This window comes from Lepus europaeus, chromosome 12 (assembly GCF_033115175.1).
Source record: "Lepus europaeus isolate LE1 chromosome 12, mLepTim1.pri, whole genome shotgun sequence".
NCBI classification, from domain to species: domain Eukaryota; kingdom Metazoa; phylum Chordata; class Mammalia; order Lagomorpha; family Leporidae; genus Lepus; species Lepus europaeus.
Window position 1 is genome coordinate 74,810,962 of NC_084838.1, and position 18,310 is coordinate 74,829,271.

Below are 18,310 nucleotides of genomic sequence, written 5' to 3' on the forward strand. Positions count from 1 at the left end.
TTGACAGGATGCACAGGGACACATTACAGAGCTGGTGCCAACCTTATAATCTGAGCTCTAATGGCCAAGAAACTGAGACTCACCTGAGCCTCTGTCTACATGCCTATACTGATCAAACACTGACTCACCCCCGGCACAGCAGAGGGGCAAAGTTACAGTCACCCTGCTGAAGGGCAAGATGGTGACCAACAGACCAACGCCCGAGAGAAGACGGAGAGAGGAGAAAGCAGCAGCGGCTGGCACAGTTTAAGCAGACTCCAACTTGTACGGTTTCTTGGTGCCAGGTGCAGTAACACAGCAGGAACAGGGCAACTCAAGCGAGTCAACTCACTGCCTATTCCGTTCGATGAGTGCTGTTGTGCCTAGGTGCTCAGTTCACCTGTGGCTTCATGATGTTGTGATGGACAGCACACAGAAACCCAGACAGTGATAGGAGACTGAGACATGAGTACTGTGAAAGTTCATGGAGAAATGGAACTAAAGGTAAGTTTATTTGAGAGCAAAACAAACTGAAACTCATACAGATGAGGAGTCTTCAAAAAGTTCATGAGAAAGTATATTGTGATGGGGCCGGTGCTGTGGCATAGCGGGTTAAGCCACCACTTTTCAGTGCTGGCATCCCATATGGGTGCCTGTTTGAGTCCCAGCTGCTCCACTTCCAATACAGCTCTCTGCTATAGTTTGGGAAAGCAGTAGAAGATAGTCCAAGTCGTTGGGCCCCTGCATCCACATGGGAGACCTGGAAGAAGCTCCTGGCTCCTGGCTTCAGATTGGCATAGCTCCAGCCATTGTGGCCATCTGGGAAGTGAACCAGTGGATGGAAGACTTCACTCTCTCCCTCTCTGCCTCTCCTCTCTCTTTGCCTAACTCTTTCAAATAAATAAATCTTAAAAAAAAAAGTATACTGTGAAAAAGCTACGTATGAATTTCAAAATTTTCTGCATCAAAATAAACTTCTTTTTTAAAAAGATTTATTTATTTATTTGAAAGACAGAGTTAGAGAGAGAGGTAGAGCCAAAGAGAGAGCTCTATTTGAAAGACAGAGTTACAGAGGGAGAGGAAGAGAGGTCTTCAATCCACTGGTTCACTCCCCAGATGGCTGCAACAGCCGGAGCTGTGCCAATCTGAAACCAGGAGCTTCTTCCGGGTCTCCGACATGGGTGCAGGGGCCCAAGGATTTGGGCCATCTACTACTATTTTGTCAAGCCATAGCAGAGAGCTGGATCGGAAGAGGAGCAGCTGAGACTAGAACCGGCATCCATATGGGATGCCAGCATTTCAGGCCAGAGCTTTAACCCACTGAGCTTTAGCACCAGCCCCAATAAACTTATCTTTCAATTCCACTCTCTACGGAAGTTTTGAAGTCCCCAGATATTTCTTCAAGTTATAGGTCTGTCAAAAGAATCCTTGAAATTGGAAGATTCTATGAGGTTCTCTGAACGTATGAAGATGTTTAAAAAGTTGATGAGAAGCCTCAAATAATTACAGAGTAGGCAAAAAAGCAGCACAACAGTCACTTCTCGTTGAGTAATGTCTTAGCCCACCTCTAATCACGGAGAGCACACAGCTGAATCAATGAGCCCTCAGTATTGCTTCTGTGTTAACTATTACCCCTAATAAGAATGTAGGGATCTTCCATTTCACTTTCCCCAATAGTTGCTAACAGTACCTAAGCTGGGATTCCAAACAGGGAGCACTTGGATATGGCATCTCCATGGCCATTCTGCCACCATGCAAGGCCAGTCTGAACACACCAGCTCATGGTAGGTAGTACACACTTCACAGGGTAGCGTGCAGTGACAGTAAGAACTGGGTCTCTAATGATATGGCCACTGATCCAATCATCCTCAAGAACTACTTTCGAGACTTTATGTTTTGGAAAATACTTAGTGCTTAAGGAAATTTTGCATATAATACAATTGAAGTTTCTTTATAAATCTGATATAGTGGGGAGTCTCACGTAAATTACTCTGAGTAACCACTGCTAGGAAAAAAGTCTCTGAAAAGCACTTAAATTCTCAATTTAATATTTAACATGACATATTTCCCTGGGAAAAAATGTAGTCATTCCTGGGTAGTTTCTTTTTGCTTAATTTTTATTCCTTTTTTAAAATTATTACTTGTTTGAAAGGCCCACACCTGCTGTGGCCAGATGGATCTCAGGAGCCGGGTACTCAATCCAGGTCACCCACATGGGTGGCAAAGACTCAAGTACTTGGGCCATCACCTGCTGCCTCCCAGGGTGCACACACTAGCAGGAAGCTGGAATTGAAAGGGGAGTCTGGACCGGAATCTAGGCCTTCAGCTCTGAGTAACTTCCACAGTACTGTCTTAGCTAATTTGCCAAACACACTCCCCTCTGTCCCCCAGGGGTTGTTTCTCGGTCCCACAGGTCAGCGTTTCTCAAAGTGTGGTCCCTAGACACAGCAGCATTATCATCACCAGGGAACCTAGTAGACACACCAATTCTCAGGCCTCACCCCACACCTGATGAATCAGAAATCCCTGAAGGCACAGTCTAAATCTCGGTTGGAGTAATTCCCAAGTGAACCTGATGTGTGAAAATGTAAGCGCCTCTGCTTCACGAAACACCACTTATGAAGACAGGCAAGTCATCATCAGTCACAATCAAATGAATATTGAACCATACAAAATGGGCTATCTAAGTGCCACCTCCCCAACCCTCCTGTTTCTACATACAAGGAGGAGTGAAATACACAGCACAAGGCCAGAGAAAGTCATCACCACTCCACAAATGTGTTCACGCCATTACTGGATATAGATGATAAGAATACCCAGTAGTCTCTGAAGGAAGCAGAAGACCTAGGAATAGCAAACATGAGACAGCAGTGAGTGCACTTCTGATATTTCTCCCCTGAAATTTTCCTGATACAGTAAAACTTAAGTAGATGTTGCAAGAGTGGAATGCAGAAATTGTCAAAAAGCGGGGAGCGAGGGTAAAGGCATGTACTAGGTAAGACAAAGCACTGGCTAAAATATTCCCAAGAGGTAAAGACGTACAGAGAGGACGAGGGAAGTCCCCGTGAAGTGACGTGGGAAGGGGCTCTGCAGAGAGCTGCCTTCCAGTCTCAAACAAAGTGTCTAACGGGGACCACAATGCCCAGCAAGTATGAGGCTGAGGAGCGATGCTCAGGACCTGCGCTCTATCTCCTCTGCTGATGAGAACTCGGAGAGCCTCCATTACATCCCTGAAACTGCCCTGCGTGCTGTGCAGAGAGAAACGAGATGTTCACAAACCAGGGACAAGAAAGAGGGAAGGTAGATGTTTAGCCTTTGACCACACAAGAATCAGTGCAACCTGGCAGGATTAGATGTGCTAATGATGACGAACAGTAACCCATGCCAACAGCCTGGACAAGAACACTGAGAGGTTTGAAATTATCCATGGGGTCAGCGCTATGGCATAGCCAGTTAAGCTGCCACCTATGATGCCAGAATCCCAGATGGTTACTGGTTTGAGTCCTGGCTGCTTCCAATCCAGCTTCCTGCCAATGTGCCTGGGAAAACAGTGGAGGCTGGCCCAAGCCCTGGGACCTTTGCACCCATGTGGGAGATCTGGATGAAGCTCCTGGCTCTTGGCTTTGGCTTGGCCCAGCCCTGGCCATTGTGGCCATTTGGGGAGTAAACCAGCAGACAGAATAACTTGCGCGCACGCTCTCTCTCTCTCTCTCCCTTCCTCCCTCCCTCTATTTGACTTTCAAATAAATAAATAAATATATCCTACTAATTCTCAGTAAGAGAGGTTTTATAGATAGAGATCTAAAGGCAGAGTTCACAACCTGGCCAACTGGCCTGAGCAACTTTTATGAATAGAGACTGGGCTCCACCTCAGACCCGGCGACACCAAATCTTTGAACAGAGTATGAATCAGTGTTTTTTTTTTTTTTTCTTTCCCAGAAACCCTTTATGTAAGGTACACAAACTTCATGCATTTTATAAATACAACTTTAGGAACATAGTGATTCTTCCCACGATACCGGCCCTGCCACCCTTCCTCCTCCTCCCTCTCTTATTCCCATTCTTATTTTTTACTAACATCTATTTTCAATTAACTTCATACAAATAAGATTAACTGTATACTAAGTAAAGAGTTCAACAAATAGTATTTAAAAAAAAAAAACCCTCAACAGGACTGTTCAAAATCATTGCATCTTAAAATGTCAATTTAAAAAAGCTACCTTGACAACTCTTATGCATACCATTTGTCCCAGAGTATCAGAATAACAAGGAGACCAGGATAATGTCAAGCCTATACACACCATGCAGAAATCTAGTTGGTGATTTTTTTTTTTCACAAAGAGATACAAAAGAATGAGAATGAACAGATGACAGAATACTAATAAACTGTGAATGCCACTGGTACTGTTTCCACCCACTTCAAATTCTTACATTCTAATAATGGAAAGGGATCACTGTTAGACTAATGGCCAATTTTAGTCTCAAAGGAATTTGTGAGGGAGATGTAAGAACATCTGTGGGTTACATTGGCCTTAATATTTTCAAGAAAAGGGTTGCACAAATAACATCAAGTTTGTGGCTCTCTGAAAAACACACTGGGGAACAGAAAGAAGCAGAGACAAGACCGAAAGGATTCAGAATCCAACCACAGAGAGGGAACCTTCACACAGGTACCAGAGGAACAGAACACAGACAGGACACGGCAACTTCCACAGAGCAAAAACAACCTGGGGCAGGACTTTTTTTTTTTTTTTAAACAAATAGCTTAAGTATTTTATTTGTTTGCAACTAAGCTTGTTAACACTATATAATGAAAGTGTACAAAGAATAACATTGCAGTTTTTGGTTAGATTTAAGTCAAAGACATTCATTAATAAGGAATCTTTGAATGTAAATATTCTAGAAATTTCTCTAAGCCATCTGATCAGAACAATTATCTCTGAATATGACCCTACTTTGGAAGGTACTATTATACATCTGAATTAAACACATAAACAAGACTAGTGTCTGCTAATACTAACTGATAGAATCAAAAAGGGAGAGAAGGATCCAACATGGGAAGCGGGATACACAGCAGACTCAAAGAATGGCAGATGTCCTAAACAGCACTCTGGCCTCAGAATCAGCCCTTAAGGCATTCGGATGTGGCTGAAGAGCCCATGAGAGCATTTTAGGCATGGAAAGCCAAGACACTCTGGCAAAAAACAAACAAACAAAAAAACAAAAAAAAACCACACTAAATGAAAGATCTCTGCGACTGAGATCCCAGTGGAAACAATGGGCCATCAAAGGAGGAGGTACCTTTCTCTGAAGGGAGGAGAGAACTTCCACTTTGACTATGACCTTGTCCAAATAAGATTGAAGTCAGCGAACTCAAAAGGCTTCCATAGCCTTGGCAACTCATGACAAGAGCCTAGGGTGATTACTGACGCCATAAACAAGAGTGTTAATTTGTTAAGTCAACAACAGGAGTCACTGTGCACTTACTCCTCATGTAGGATCTCTGTTCTTAATGTGCTGTTCAATGTGAATTAATGCTATAACTAGCACTCAAACAGTATTTTACACTTTATGTTTGGTGTGGGTGCAAACCGATGAAATCTTTACTTAATATATACTAAATTGATCTTCTGTCTATAAAGAGAACTGAAAATGAATCTTGATATGAATGGAATGGGAGAGGGAGCGGGAGATGGGAGGGTTGCGGGTGAGCGGGAAATTATGGGGGGGCATTGTAATACATAAACTGTACTTTGGAAATTTATATTTATTAAATAAAAATTAAAAAAATAAAGAGAACACAAAAAATTTTTTCAAAATAAGCACTAATTTTAAAAAATATATTCTATATTCAAACTCAAACAATTTTAATAGAACCTTCCTTTCCAGAAACAACAGAAATGAAAACAAAGCATTTTGTAATGCCCGTGGGATCTGAAGCGCAGAGAGAGCTTGGTAGCAGCAGGCACGAGGCTCTGTAAGGTCACAGTGCAGAGGTTCAAAGGGCTTGGGAAGGGGGAGAAGGAGGGACACACAGAAAGGGAAGAGGGGAAGTCCTAGAGGCCTGGCGGCTGATTCTGCCTGTTCCATCCAGGCCAGACACCACAGCAGCCGCACTCTCCATGCCAATGATGGGTTTAGGAAAGGGCAGGGTACTCACGGTTCGATGGCTTCAGGTCAATGAAACCTAGGGAGATGGTCTCCAAAGTGCTTCTGGAGAAAGTCCCTTCAGTCACATGAGGCCTCGTCTAGGGGTGAGGCCGCTCACTCTTGCAGCCATTCTGCCACCACACTGTCAGCATCAGCACACCCCAGCACACAGTGGACAGCTGAGAGGAATGACAGCAAGCACCTGTCTCACCTCTGACGGTGTCCCTGAGCCACTGGATCATAACTTACATTATAAAAAAGGTCAACTTACGTGAAAGGCCATGTGATGCAAGGTTTTCTTGAGTTTCTTCTGGCATCTAAAACATACTCAAAGGCTTCACTGTATCATCTTCTAGGGCACTAGAAATCAGTCTGGAAAAAGTCACTATTGGGCAAAGCGTGGTACAGGATCTCATAAGACATGGAAGAAAACAGCTCTCCTGCCTCTGCCTATTTGCTTTGCTAAAACACCCACCGTCATTACATTTAATCAGGTACCCAGGCACTCTCCTTGTGATAAACAATTAGAAACTAAATTCTAGGGTAGGAGTCAGGCCTAGCACTAAGGGGCCTGCATCCCACACTGGAGTGCCTGGGTTCAATTTCCAGTTCAGGCTCCTGACTCCTGCTTCCTGCGAGTGCAGACCCTGGGAAGCAGCAGGTGATGGTTCAAGTAACTGTGTTCACGTCACCCACATGGGACTCCTGGCTGCCGTGAGCATTTAGGAAGTGAAACAGCAGATAAGAGTTCTCTCTGTTTCTATAAGCCTCTCAAATAGTATTTTTTAAAAATTTGACAGGTAGAGTTAGACAGTGAGAGAGACAGAGAGAAAGGTCTTCCTTCCCTTGGTTTCACTCCCCAAATGGCCACTATAGCCGGCGCTGTGACGATCCAAAGCCAGGAGCCAGGCACTTCTTCCTGGTCTCCCATGCTGGTGCAGGGGCCCAAGCACTTGGGCCATCCTCCACTGCCTTCCCAGGCCACAGCAGAGAGCTGGACTGGAAGAGGAGCAACCAGGACAAGAACCCAGCGCCCATATGAGATGCCGGCACTACAGGATTAACCAAGTGAGCCATGGCACCGGCCCCTCAAATAATATTTTTAAAAAGTCATAGGTGTGGCTGGTATCATGGCATAGCAAGTTAGGCTGAAGCCTGTGAAACCAGCATCCCATTTGAGCTCTAAGTGTCGGCTGCCACACTTCCAATCCAGATTCCTGCTAATGTGTTTGGGAAAAGAGGGAAGGTGGATCAAGTGCTTGGGTCCCTGCCACCTACACAGGACACCTGGATGAAATCCTGGCTTCAGCCTGACCCAGCAGGAGCCATTTCAGCCATTTGGGGAGTGAACCAGTAAATAGAGATTTTATATATATATCTAAAGTCACCTATGGCACCAGATATATATATATATATATATATATATACATATATATATATATACACAAAACAAAATCAGCTACATCCTGAACACAGCTCACAGGAATGGAAACATCCCTCCCCACCCCGCTCCCACGGACACAGAGGCAGTCAGTGGGCATCTGTGTAATTAGTGTAAAACACCATCCAAGAGGAAGTCCTTGCCCTGTGTCCTGAAGGTTGCCAAACCTACATATGAAAGTGTAAGTTGTAAAACAAACAAAAAAAATGCCGAGCTGTTTTATCCCGCCGCTAACCTTCGTACGCACCCATGACAGCACAAGGAACACGTAATTATCTTTTTCATGCTCCCAATAATTATCTTCTCTAACCAGTTTTTAAAATACTTTCCATTCACCTTTCCTTTTAAGATTAACAATACAATTACCAAACCATTGATTCCTTTAACCTCTTCTCTTAGAGCCCCAAGGTAAAGCCCAATTATGCAGACAAATGGTTACACACCCTGTGTGTATCATCCCAGGGATCAAATCTAGGAGCATGGAGTCTCAGTATTATTGCTGACCAGGAAACCCTGGGAAAGCTGGCTGCTGTACCTGATGCAAGAGGGAAATGTGAATTCTGACTTCAACACCAGTTCATGGCGACCTTCTAAAGGTCTAACGCCCAGTTGTCCACAAATGAGGGACCCTTGCCTTCATTCACAAGGGCTATTAAAGACCAGACACCATGCTCAACCTGAGGAGGGAGGGTTCACGACACAGTCTTCGTACTCATGAAACCAAGTGACGCAAGGAAAGTTCTTATGACAAACTGTGATTTAACTGCGGGCTACATCTTTATCCCACTGGTGCAAGTGAGAGCTACAGAGCCACCAAGGAGCAGAAGCACTGTGGGGAAGAACTCTGAGAGTTCACACTTCTTGAAGACAAGAAAGCTGGCCCTGAAAGGGAGGGAGCACTGTCTTCAGAGAGAACAGGGACTAGGAGACGGCAGGATGCCGTGTGTGCAAGGGAACTGTGGGAAATCACATGCACAAGGGAAGCATGACTAAGGGCTTTGGATGCCCAGCTAAGGAGTTCAGATTGCATGTTGCAAGCAATAGGAGCCACTGAGCTCAGCTGTGCGCAGAAGCCACAGGACCGGATCCTCTCTCAGGAATTGCTGATCTGACTGAAACAAGAGAAGGGGAACGTGGAAGTTAGGGGACCCTGATGGGTTGTTCCAGCATTAGGGTGCAGGGCAGCAGTTGGGAGGGAGGCCCAGGCCGGAGGTGCAGATGAGGGGTCCCAGTGCGGGATGGGTGAGCCAAGGGTGCAGATGATGCTCACCACAGTGAGGCAAGGAGAAGTCTTGAATCCAGACTGCAACACAGGTTGACCCCAGCATTCTCCCAGTTAAGACTGCCTACAAAGAAAGCTGGACAAATCCTGGGGTGCTAATATGTCCATACAGCATCTCACTTGTGTTGGGTTATTTCACTTGCACAGATATTCTGTCTGCTGGACACAGACCACATATTTTCTCTATTCCCAACTTGCAAATTCCCATCCTCCATGACAAAGGAATATGAAAATACCTGTGGATGTGTGTAATGCAAAACATAGTAACCCTGAAGAGAGGGCTGGCACAGAGGCGCAGCAGGCTTGTCCACCATTTCCAGTGCCTGCATCCCATACTGGCATCTGGTGCAAGTCCCAGCTGCTCTGCCCTCGACCCAGCTTCCTGCTGATGAGCCTGGGAAGGCAGTGTACGTTGGCCTAAGTGCTTGGGCCCCTGCCACCCAGGTGGGAGACTTGGATGGACTGCCAGGCTCCTGGCTTTAGCCTCAGCCCTGACTGTTGCAGCCAACTGGGAAGTGAACCAGTAGATATGTATGTCTGTCTGTTTCTCTCTGTCTCTCTCTCTTCCTAGCTCCATCTCTCCATCATTCTCACTCTTTCTCTGTTGCTCTGCCTTTCAAATAAATAAATCTTAAACCAAACACTGAACAGAAAGAACAAAAGATACTGATCACTCCTTTAACTGTTTATACCAGACACTCGCTCCCACCAACAGTCACAGCCCGACTTTGCCTTTTTGTTAAACCATCCCCAGCAGCAGACTCTTGACCAAGCCTTCTACAGCCTCTCACCTTCGTTAAGTGTGTCTATGAATTCGACCGCCTTTTATTCTTATCAGTGGTCCCTTTGTTATTCTCAAGCACTGACAGATGCGCTACTGCATGCAAAGTGCCTAGGACAGAGCCACACACGGGAAAGGCATTCAGGAAGTACGTTATTACCACGTCTGCTGTTTGAACCCCTTTCTTCTCCCCAGATCGCGGGCTGGGAAGTCCACTAGCCAATCCTCCTCTGCACGTGGCTGTACTCACTCCCCACCTGTGCAAGGTGTTAGTATCTCCACATTCGCTCTACAGACAACAGCAATGATGTCTTCTACCCAAGCTGTCTGGGCCCCTCACAGGGAGACGGGACAACCAGGGCTCTCTGGTTATTTTTATGTCCCTCAGACACCAACGAATTTCCCTGAGGACACGTGTTTGGATATTTATAATCTGTTTGTATACAACGGGCCATGGAGGGGCCCGAGAATAGTTAGGTTACTGAATCAGAAAATGCCATGGCTTTTCCTAGCAACTCATCTGAGCAGAGGACAAATGACTATTTTTATGGCTTGTTTCCCCATTCCATGTAGAAGTATTTATTAATGTGGTATTTCTGTCGCATGTGTACAGCCAGCAAGGAACCAAGTCACGGTGCTGATGGTGATCTGCTCTGGCTTTTGTATATGCAGGCGAGCAAGCCAGACTCAGCCCCAGGGGCACAGAATGCCCAGTTAGACCCCTAAGGTCAAGAAGAGCTAAGACGGCTCCCTGTCAGTGGTGGGGGCCATCTCTCAGGAACTAAACGCAGCGTAGTAACCCACACGTGCACTGCCACATATCACACTGGGGATTATTTCATGCACCACGGAAAGCAAACACATCTGAGACGGGGAGGTGAGCGGGGCAGACCCACATGAAGCCAAGGCACAGAAGGCCACACAGAACTCACTCCACCGCCCAGAAGGTTCCTACCTGGGAACTGGGCAGAGGGACAAAGGGGCCAGCAAGCCAGTACTCAGAGTACTCACTACAGTTGGCACTCTCAATTCACACCATGAGGGGCCCCAAACGCCCTCAGCCAAGGAATCTCAATGTGGGTACTTGATGGCAGCACCCTAGGAGAACAGCAAAGGTGAACCTTCTAGAAGAAATGGACTTCCATGGCCATGGCAATGTACTTCCACATCCCAATTTCAAACCCAGGAAACTAAGTGCATCTGGAAAGAACAATGCAGGACCCCCGTCCACTGTGAGGTCCATCTTAGGAGTTATTCAGGGTTTGGAATGGAAGATACCTAAGTCAGGAAGAAGGCAAGACAGAAGGCAAAGTTCCAAAAGCAAGATGAGATCCAACAGGAGACCACTGCAGGGAACCACGGCACAGAGGAGACAGCCCCCGAGCACTCTGCAGCCAGGAGCAGGCAGGGACAAGCAGGCTGGAGCCCGGGCCACAGCTCTGCCCGTCAGTTCCCTGGCTTCGGCAGCCAGAACCAGCTTCACTTCCTCATCACTAATGCACAGAACGTACCTTCTCCCAAACCACTGAGGGAGAGAAACAAACGTGTTTTTAAAGTGCGGTGCCAGGGAAACTGTACTCCTGACATAAATACTCTGAATGCTCCTTTAGTCAGCATTTCCCTGACTTTCCCTTAGCACAAGGCTGTGCATAAATCAGACCCCTAATAAATCCTTATTAAGTGAATAACACTGCCAACGTCTTGGCCCCAGCCCTGTTTGGCCCCAAATTCCTGAGGGCTGGCTCCCACTGCTGCTGAATACACTAAGGGGAAAAACAACAAACACAAAAGCCACCAAGACAGGATGTAGTTGTGCTTAAACAAGTGCTCACACACCCACCCCTGCACTCCCTGGAAGTCACACCTACAACAAAACCAGAAGACAAACGACATGATGTTTGCACAACAGACTGAAGCCAGATGCCAGGGACCAACCTGACAACGGGATCCAGAGGACAGAGAGCAGCTTCAAAATGAGAGAGAGGATTGTTCATTCCTGGCAAAAGGACCCTGGGCATCACCCAAGAGTGGCTCTGGGAGAGGAGACCAATGTGAGTCTCCCGGAACATTCTACAACCTGCTGGACAAGCCCGTGAACAGGGCCAGACAGGGAAGGCAGGTCCTCAACAAGGCACAATGCATGAAGCATTAGGGAAAAGAAAGTATGTCTGGGACGAGAAACCGGGGGTGACAGATGAGGGCCTCCGCGGCAAACCTGGGTGTCCCCCACCCCCCGTGCATGTTAAGTGCGGCTTCTGATTCAAGGCAAAGAACAGGAAGGATGGAGACTTGGGTCCATCCGGGCTCCGCCCTCATCTATCACTTGCCTCTGCCTGGACTTGCTGTCCATAAAAGAAAGAAGAGGACAGGATGAACTCAGGCCCAGTTTGTAGCTCACATGATTGAGGATAAATAAGAGCTTTGTGCTGGCTGCATTCTCTGCTGCACTCCCCTTCTTGGCTGGGGATAAAGGATGCTTAACAAAGAACAAATGGTAAGAACAAATAAAGACAAAAAACAGTTATAAACAGCAGGAGCATTAAGTTGGAAAGTAAAGAAACTGAGAAACCCAAGTGTAAATGCAGAATCCAAGAAGCCACGGAGATGTATTGAACATCAACTCCAAAGCCAATACATCCAGGAATTAATAATCTTAATTAGTTAATTAATTTTATTATTTGAAAGGCAGAGAGATGGAGTTGACATGATGTTTACACAACAGACTGAAGCCAGATGCCAGGGAACAACCTGACAATGGAATCCAGAGGACAGAGAGCAGCTTCAAAATGAGAGAGAGGATTGCTGCTTCACTCCCTGAATGCCCCCAAGAGCTGGGGCTGGGCAAGGCTGAAGCCAAGAGCTCATTTCAGGTCTCCTACATGGGTGGCAAGAACCCACGGACCTGTGTCATCAGCTGCCACCTCCAAGGGTGTGTGCAGGAGGCTGGGATCGGGAGCTGGGATCTGGCACTCTGATATGGGATGCTGGTGTCCCAAGAGGCCCCTTCACTGCTCTATCAAACAAACCCACTGATTGATCATCTTAAAGCACGGTCCAGCTTTGGCCTGAAAGTTGTTTTCACTCATTTCACTCTGAGCACTTGTTTGAGCAACCCTTTCTAAAGGTGTCATTTTAGTTAACAAACAAGGAAAAGGCAGAAACCTGCCCAAAGCACTGATTTTTACTGATAAACAATCTGTAGTCCTGGTCTCCTCCAGGCATTCCTTACCCAAGAAGGTAGGTGGAAATATGGAACTTAACAATGGATGTCTGTGGGAAGGCCCAGCCCACAAGCTTCCTGTAGATTAAAAGGGAAGAGAAAAATGAAAACATGGAGGCCTGAGGTTTGCCAGTAATGAACAGGCTTTCTGGGAAACTTTGAGACAAGGTTTATTTGACCTCCATCAGGCTATCAGCCAAGATTTTTGTTGGACTCATGTTCTTAGAGACTTTAACACTTCCTATTCTTAACCTTTGCTTTACAGCTAAGGACTTACAAAGTTCTTGCTAAGGGCTGAGGAAAATGCACTAAAATATACACTTCAACAAGTCTTTCTCATGACAGTTGCCAACCTTGTCTCCATGAGGATACCTGGCTCTCAGCTCACCTGCAGGGGCTCACTGCTGAAGGCCTCTGTGGGCCTGTGGGGTCAGCCCCACACATCAGCAGTGCCAGCTGCCACACACTCGGGAGCATGTGCAGACCCCAGGGCAGCTCTCAGACACGAATTCGCCACAGTTCCGCTGCCCCTTGGTCACTTCCAAATTAGGAAAGAGAAAGGTTAAAAGTCAGGCTGTTGAGATATAAGACTGTAGGCTGCACACCCCATGCTCTTACTGATGGCTTGGAAATGTAGCTTTTCTCATCATTTTTAAAGAAGACATTGTTGCAGTTTTTGAATAGAGCTTTCAGGACTGTTGGTTTTTTCCCAAGCTTCACTGATCTCTGTGACAAAAAACTGCATAAAGGCAAAATATGCAATGCAATGACCTGATATATATATTGTATACAGATCACCACCCACGGTTACCTTCTCTATGTAGGGGGAGGGGCGGTAATGAGAATCCTTAGAAACTACTCTTTTTTTTTTTTTTTTTTTTGCTTTTTGACAGGCAGAGTGGACAGTAGAGGGAGACAGAGAGAAAGGTCTTCCTTTTTGCCGTTGGTTCACCCTCCAATGGCTGCCGCGGTAGGCGTGCTGCGGCCGGCGCACCGCGCTGTTCCGATGGCAGGAGCCAGGTGCTTCTCCTGGTCTCCCATGGGGTGCAGGGCCCAAGCACTTGGGGCCATCCTCCACTGCACTCCCTGGCCACAGCAGAGAGCTGGCCTGGAAGAGGGGCAACCGGGACAGGATCGGTGCCCCGACCGGGACTAGAACCCGGTGTGCTGGCGCCGCTAGGCGGAGGATTAGCCTACTGAGCCACGGCGCCGGCCAGAAACTACTCTTATAAATGGTATGTAAATAACCCAGTACCATTAACTGGAATCAGCGTATTGTATAAGAGATCTTTGGAACTTACACGTAAAAATGGGGCATTTGTACACTTTGTCACCTTCCCATTTCCCGTGTGCCACAGGCCCCCGCCACCATCATTCTACTCTCTACTGCTGTGAGTTCTTCAGATTTCATACATAGTTCCAATCATACATGTGTCTTCTCATGTCTGAGTTATTTCATTTTTCATAATGTCCTCCAGGATCATTCATGTTGGATCTAAACGCAGGGTAACTTTCTTAATGGCTAAATAGTATTTCTTCCTATATATGTCTGTATCACATTTTCTGTATCCATTCATCTGTCCTTTGACATTTGGGTTGATTCTGTATCTTAGCTATTTGAGTAATACCGTGATGAACATGGGGGTGCAGCTATCTGCTCTATACCAGATTCTACCTCCTTGCAAATATACCCAGAAATGGGACGGCTGGATCACAGATCCCATGGTAGTTCTATTTTTACCTTTTAAGGAAAATTCCATACTATTTTCCAGGATGACTGTGCCTATTTTCATTCCCACGAATAGCACACAATGGTTCCCTTTTCTCCACATCTTTGCCAACACTTATCTTTTAATTACAGTCATCCTAACAGGTGTGGGCCATCTCACTGTGATTCTGGCTGGCATTTCCCTGATGATTAGCGATGTTGGGCAACTTTTTATATACCTACTGGCCACCTGGATGTGTAAACATGTGTATTCAGGTCCTCTGAACTTTTAAAATTGGGGTGTTTGTATTTCTGCTATTGAGTTATATTAGAGGACTGCAAAAAGTTCACAGGGAAAGGACTCAAAGGGTAAATTTACTTTGGTGGAAAGTTTTTGAAAATCTAGGGATCTTAAAATCCACAGAAGAGATCTTCCAACAGTTCACAAAAGAAATTGTATTATGAGAAAACTACACATGTATTTCAAAATATTTTATACTAAAATCATTTTTTTAACAAAAAGGCAGAGAAACAAAGAGAGACAGGGAGCACTTTCATGTACTGGTTCACTTCCAAATGCCTGAAATAGCCAGGGCTGGACCAGGCCAAAGCCAGGAGCCTGGAACTTAATCTGGGTCTTCCATGTGGGTGGCGGGAACCCAGCACCTGCTGCCTCACAGAGTGCGTATCAGCAGGACACTGGAGTCAGAGGCGCAGCTAGGACTCAAATCCTGGCACTGTGGTATGAGACATGAGTGTCCCAAGTGGCATCTTAACTGCTGCTCCAAACACCTGGCCTGAACTTGGCTGCCGATTCCATTTTCCAGAAACTTTTTCAAGTACACAATATCAGCTCCTTCAGTCTTTTGGACATTAACCGCTTATTAGATGAATGGTTTACAAATATTTTCTCCCATTGTGTAGGTTACTTTTTCATCTTGTTGGCTGTTGTCTCTTCTGCACAGAGCTTCCTCACCTTGGTTTTACCTTTGCAGCTCATACTTTTGAGGTCACATTCAAACTGTCATTCCAAGGCCAACGTCTCGCTTTTCTTGCAGGACTCTTAGGGTTCAGGTCTTACATGTCTGTTTTTAATCCATTTCAGGCTGATTTTCTGTGTTTGGTGCACAGTCAGGGCCTGGTTTCCTGCTTCCGTGTGTGGCTATTCCATTTTCCTTGCACTACCAGTGAAGAAGAAACCCGTTCCCTCTCCAGGCCTATCCCAGGTTCCTGACACCTGGGTAACCTTCGTGCATTCAGCACTTGCCCCCAGTGGATGTTACACTTCTTCCAGGACAGGGCCACGCCTGCTTTGTTCTTGGGCCACCCTCCACCACCACATCATGCAGAGCCTGAGCAGAGCAGGCCGTGATGAGACCCACAGGTCACAGCCTCTTGGTGCTCGTAGGGAAGTTTTTCACGGAGACTAAAAGCCTAAGCCATCAGCACGAAATAAGTTTCACTAGGTCTCAGATAGTTCTTGACTGACCCAACAGGACAACTCCTATCCTGTTTTCCTCTCCATCCCTTGCAAGCTCCCTCGACACAACAGAGCAGCAAAAACTCCAACAGCACACCGGATGTGAAAGAAACATCCTTAACCTACAAAACTTAAAGAGGGCTGGAAATTCATTCTTCCTCCTTTCCCTCCTTCCTTCCCAAGAGGCCTCAGCATCCCCAGAGACGCCCTGGACAAAGCACAGTCAGCTGGCAGAGCAGATGGACTTCATCCCCCCTCTTCACTGGCAAAGAGCACAGTCCACGCCAAAGGGTCAACGGGAGGGTGTTCCATAGAGTACAAGTTCAAAACCAAACAGGTGCGTAAGGTCTGAAACCAGAACTTGAACAGCTCTCGTGGTGGCTCTGCTGAAGAGCTGGGAGGGCAGCCCTTGCTTTGCTAACAGGAAAGGGCAGAGGAGGTTCCCGCTGGCTGCAGGGATGTCAGTCATGGGTTAGCACGAGTTACAGACGTTTTGTCTCTCCTTGCCTAGGATCTCTGTTCTGTGTAGACTGAAGAACAGGGCAGATCCACCATTACAAAATGAGGTCTAACGTGACAGGTGCTGCGGCGTAGTGTGTTGAGCCACTGCCTGCAGTGCCAGCATCCCACATAGGCACCAGTTCAAGTCTTGGCTGCTCCACTTCTGATCCAGCTCTCTGCTACAGCCTGAGAAAGTAGTGGAAGATGGCCCAAGTCCTTGGGCCCCTGCACCCGCATGGGAGACCCAGAAGAAACTCCTGGCTCCAGATTGGTACAGCTCCGGCTGTTGTGACCGATTGGAGAGTGAAGCAGTGGATGGAAGACCTCTCTCTCTCTCTCTTTGCCTCTTCTCTGTGTAACTCTTTCAAATAAATAAATAAATCTTTTTTAAAAATGAAGTCTAAGGCCTTAGGTTATGTGTGTTTCCCCCTGCAATGAGCCACGTGCTCAGAAAACTGTCCACACAGACCATTCTGGATAATGATCACTTGAGAATTCCCATGCATGTTGAGTCATCCCATGGAACTAAAACTTGACCCAAGGGCATAGGGAGGCTTTGCTCACTTGCATCTGTTTTACTGTGGTCAGTCATGTTTCATAAATTCCAAATTCAATGTTAAAATTTTAACGAGCTAGTACGAACACCTCAAAATTAATAATTTCTCTTTAGTTGCAATTATGAACCAGTCTACCAGCATATTATCTGACAGCTGCCAGTTATCTGGTAACATTTATTGATGAGGCCCTGAAGTAAAATGTTTAGCTAAGTATCTGGGGGTCCCCAAAGGTCAGATGGACTTCAGGTAAGAAACCCGAAAACACAGCAGAGATTGAATCAGTGTCTTAGATGTCTGGTGCTGCATCCTATGAAAGCATTGTGGCTATTGAGACCATAACAGAGGCTTTTAACTAAAGGTAGATAGATAATAAGTTAGACAACTTGACTCAAGAGGCTAATCAAACAATCACTAAGTTCCGAAATGGCATGTAACCAACTCAGTTAATAAATTTTTACCAACAATCTTATCTGTTAACTGAATGAATAGGGCTATAGTCAATGGAGAAAGGTGTTATTTCTTATTTCATCAAACCTTACAGTGCTAAATTCTATTTTAAAATGCAATTTTTAGAAGTTACTATAATTCTGCATTTCTTGAAAAAAAGTTTATTTCTCACTTTGACCCACCAAAAAAAGAGGTTTTAGGTGATGGTGTTTAAGAGCTCACATTCCAGGGTGGGAAAGGAATGGATGTGGTTAATGAACCTGAGTGAAAGAACATTTTGGAAGACACCAGAGTGGCAGCACTGATCTGCCTAGACCAAAACTGAGAATACAACAAAAGAAATCTCAGCCAGCTAAAAACACTTGGAAAAAAAAACAATCTCACCTAAGAAAGGTCTATTTAAAGTATGTGTAATTACAGCAAATTGCCCATATTTTAATGAGATCCGTATCTTAATAAGAGAATGTACTGTTTTTGAAACCCTTGAAAATCATAGTAAGCTGACTTGAGAAATTCCCAGTTTTATAGCGTGCAAGGCACTCACAAAGCAAAGGTAACATTACTCTGGATCCTCACCGTCCCTGCCACCAAGTGAGCGCCAGAGAGCTACTGCGACTGCACAGCAGCTCCTCCAGCGCTAAAACAAAGACAGATGCCGCTGTTCTGAACTCACGTCAGCTCTTCCCGGAGTAGAGACATTTTCCAGCTGAGAGCAACTGGGCCAGTCGAATCTGATGACACTCAAAGGGGCACTTATCCATGGC

General features: G+C 45.9%; 1 protein-coding gene across 3 annotated transcripts in view; it reads right to left on the reverse strand.

Moving 5' to 3' along the window:
- Window positions 1-18,310, reverse strand: part of KANK1 (KN motif and ankyrin repeat domains 1) — a 218,780-nt gene that overhangs the window by 83,682 nt on the left and 116,788 nt on the right. The window contains exons 3-4 of one of the 3 annotated variants that reach the window (XM_062208367.1): window positions 6,401-6,489; window positions 6,140-6,308 (exon numbers count right to left, since the gene is read on the reverse strand). The exons of 1 other annotated variant lie outside the window; for it this stretch is intronic. The gene's annotated coding sequence lies outside the window, so the exon portion shown is untranslated. Of the gene's footprint in view, window positions 1-6,139; window positions 6,309-6,400; window positions 6,515-18,310 lie in introns of all 3 variants that reach the window. One more of the 3 variants, XM_062208366.1, reaches the window with a different exon arrangement.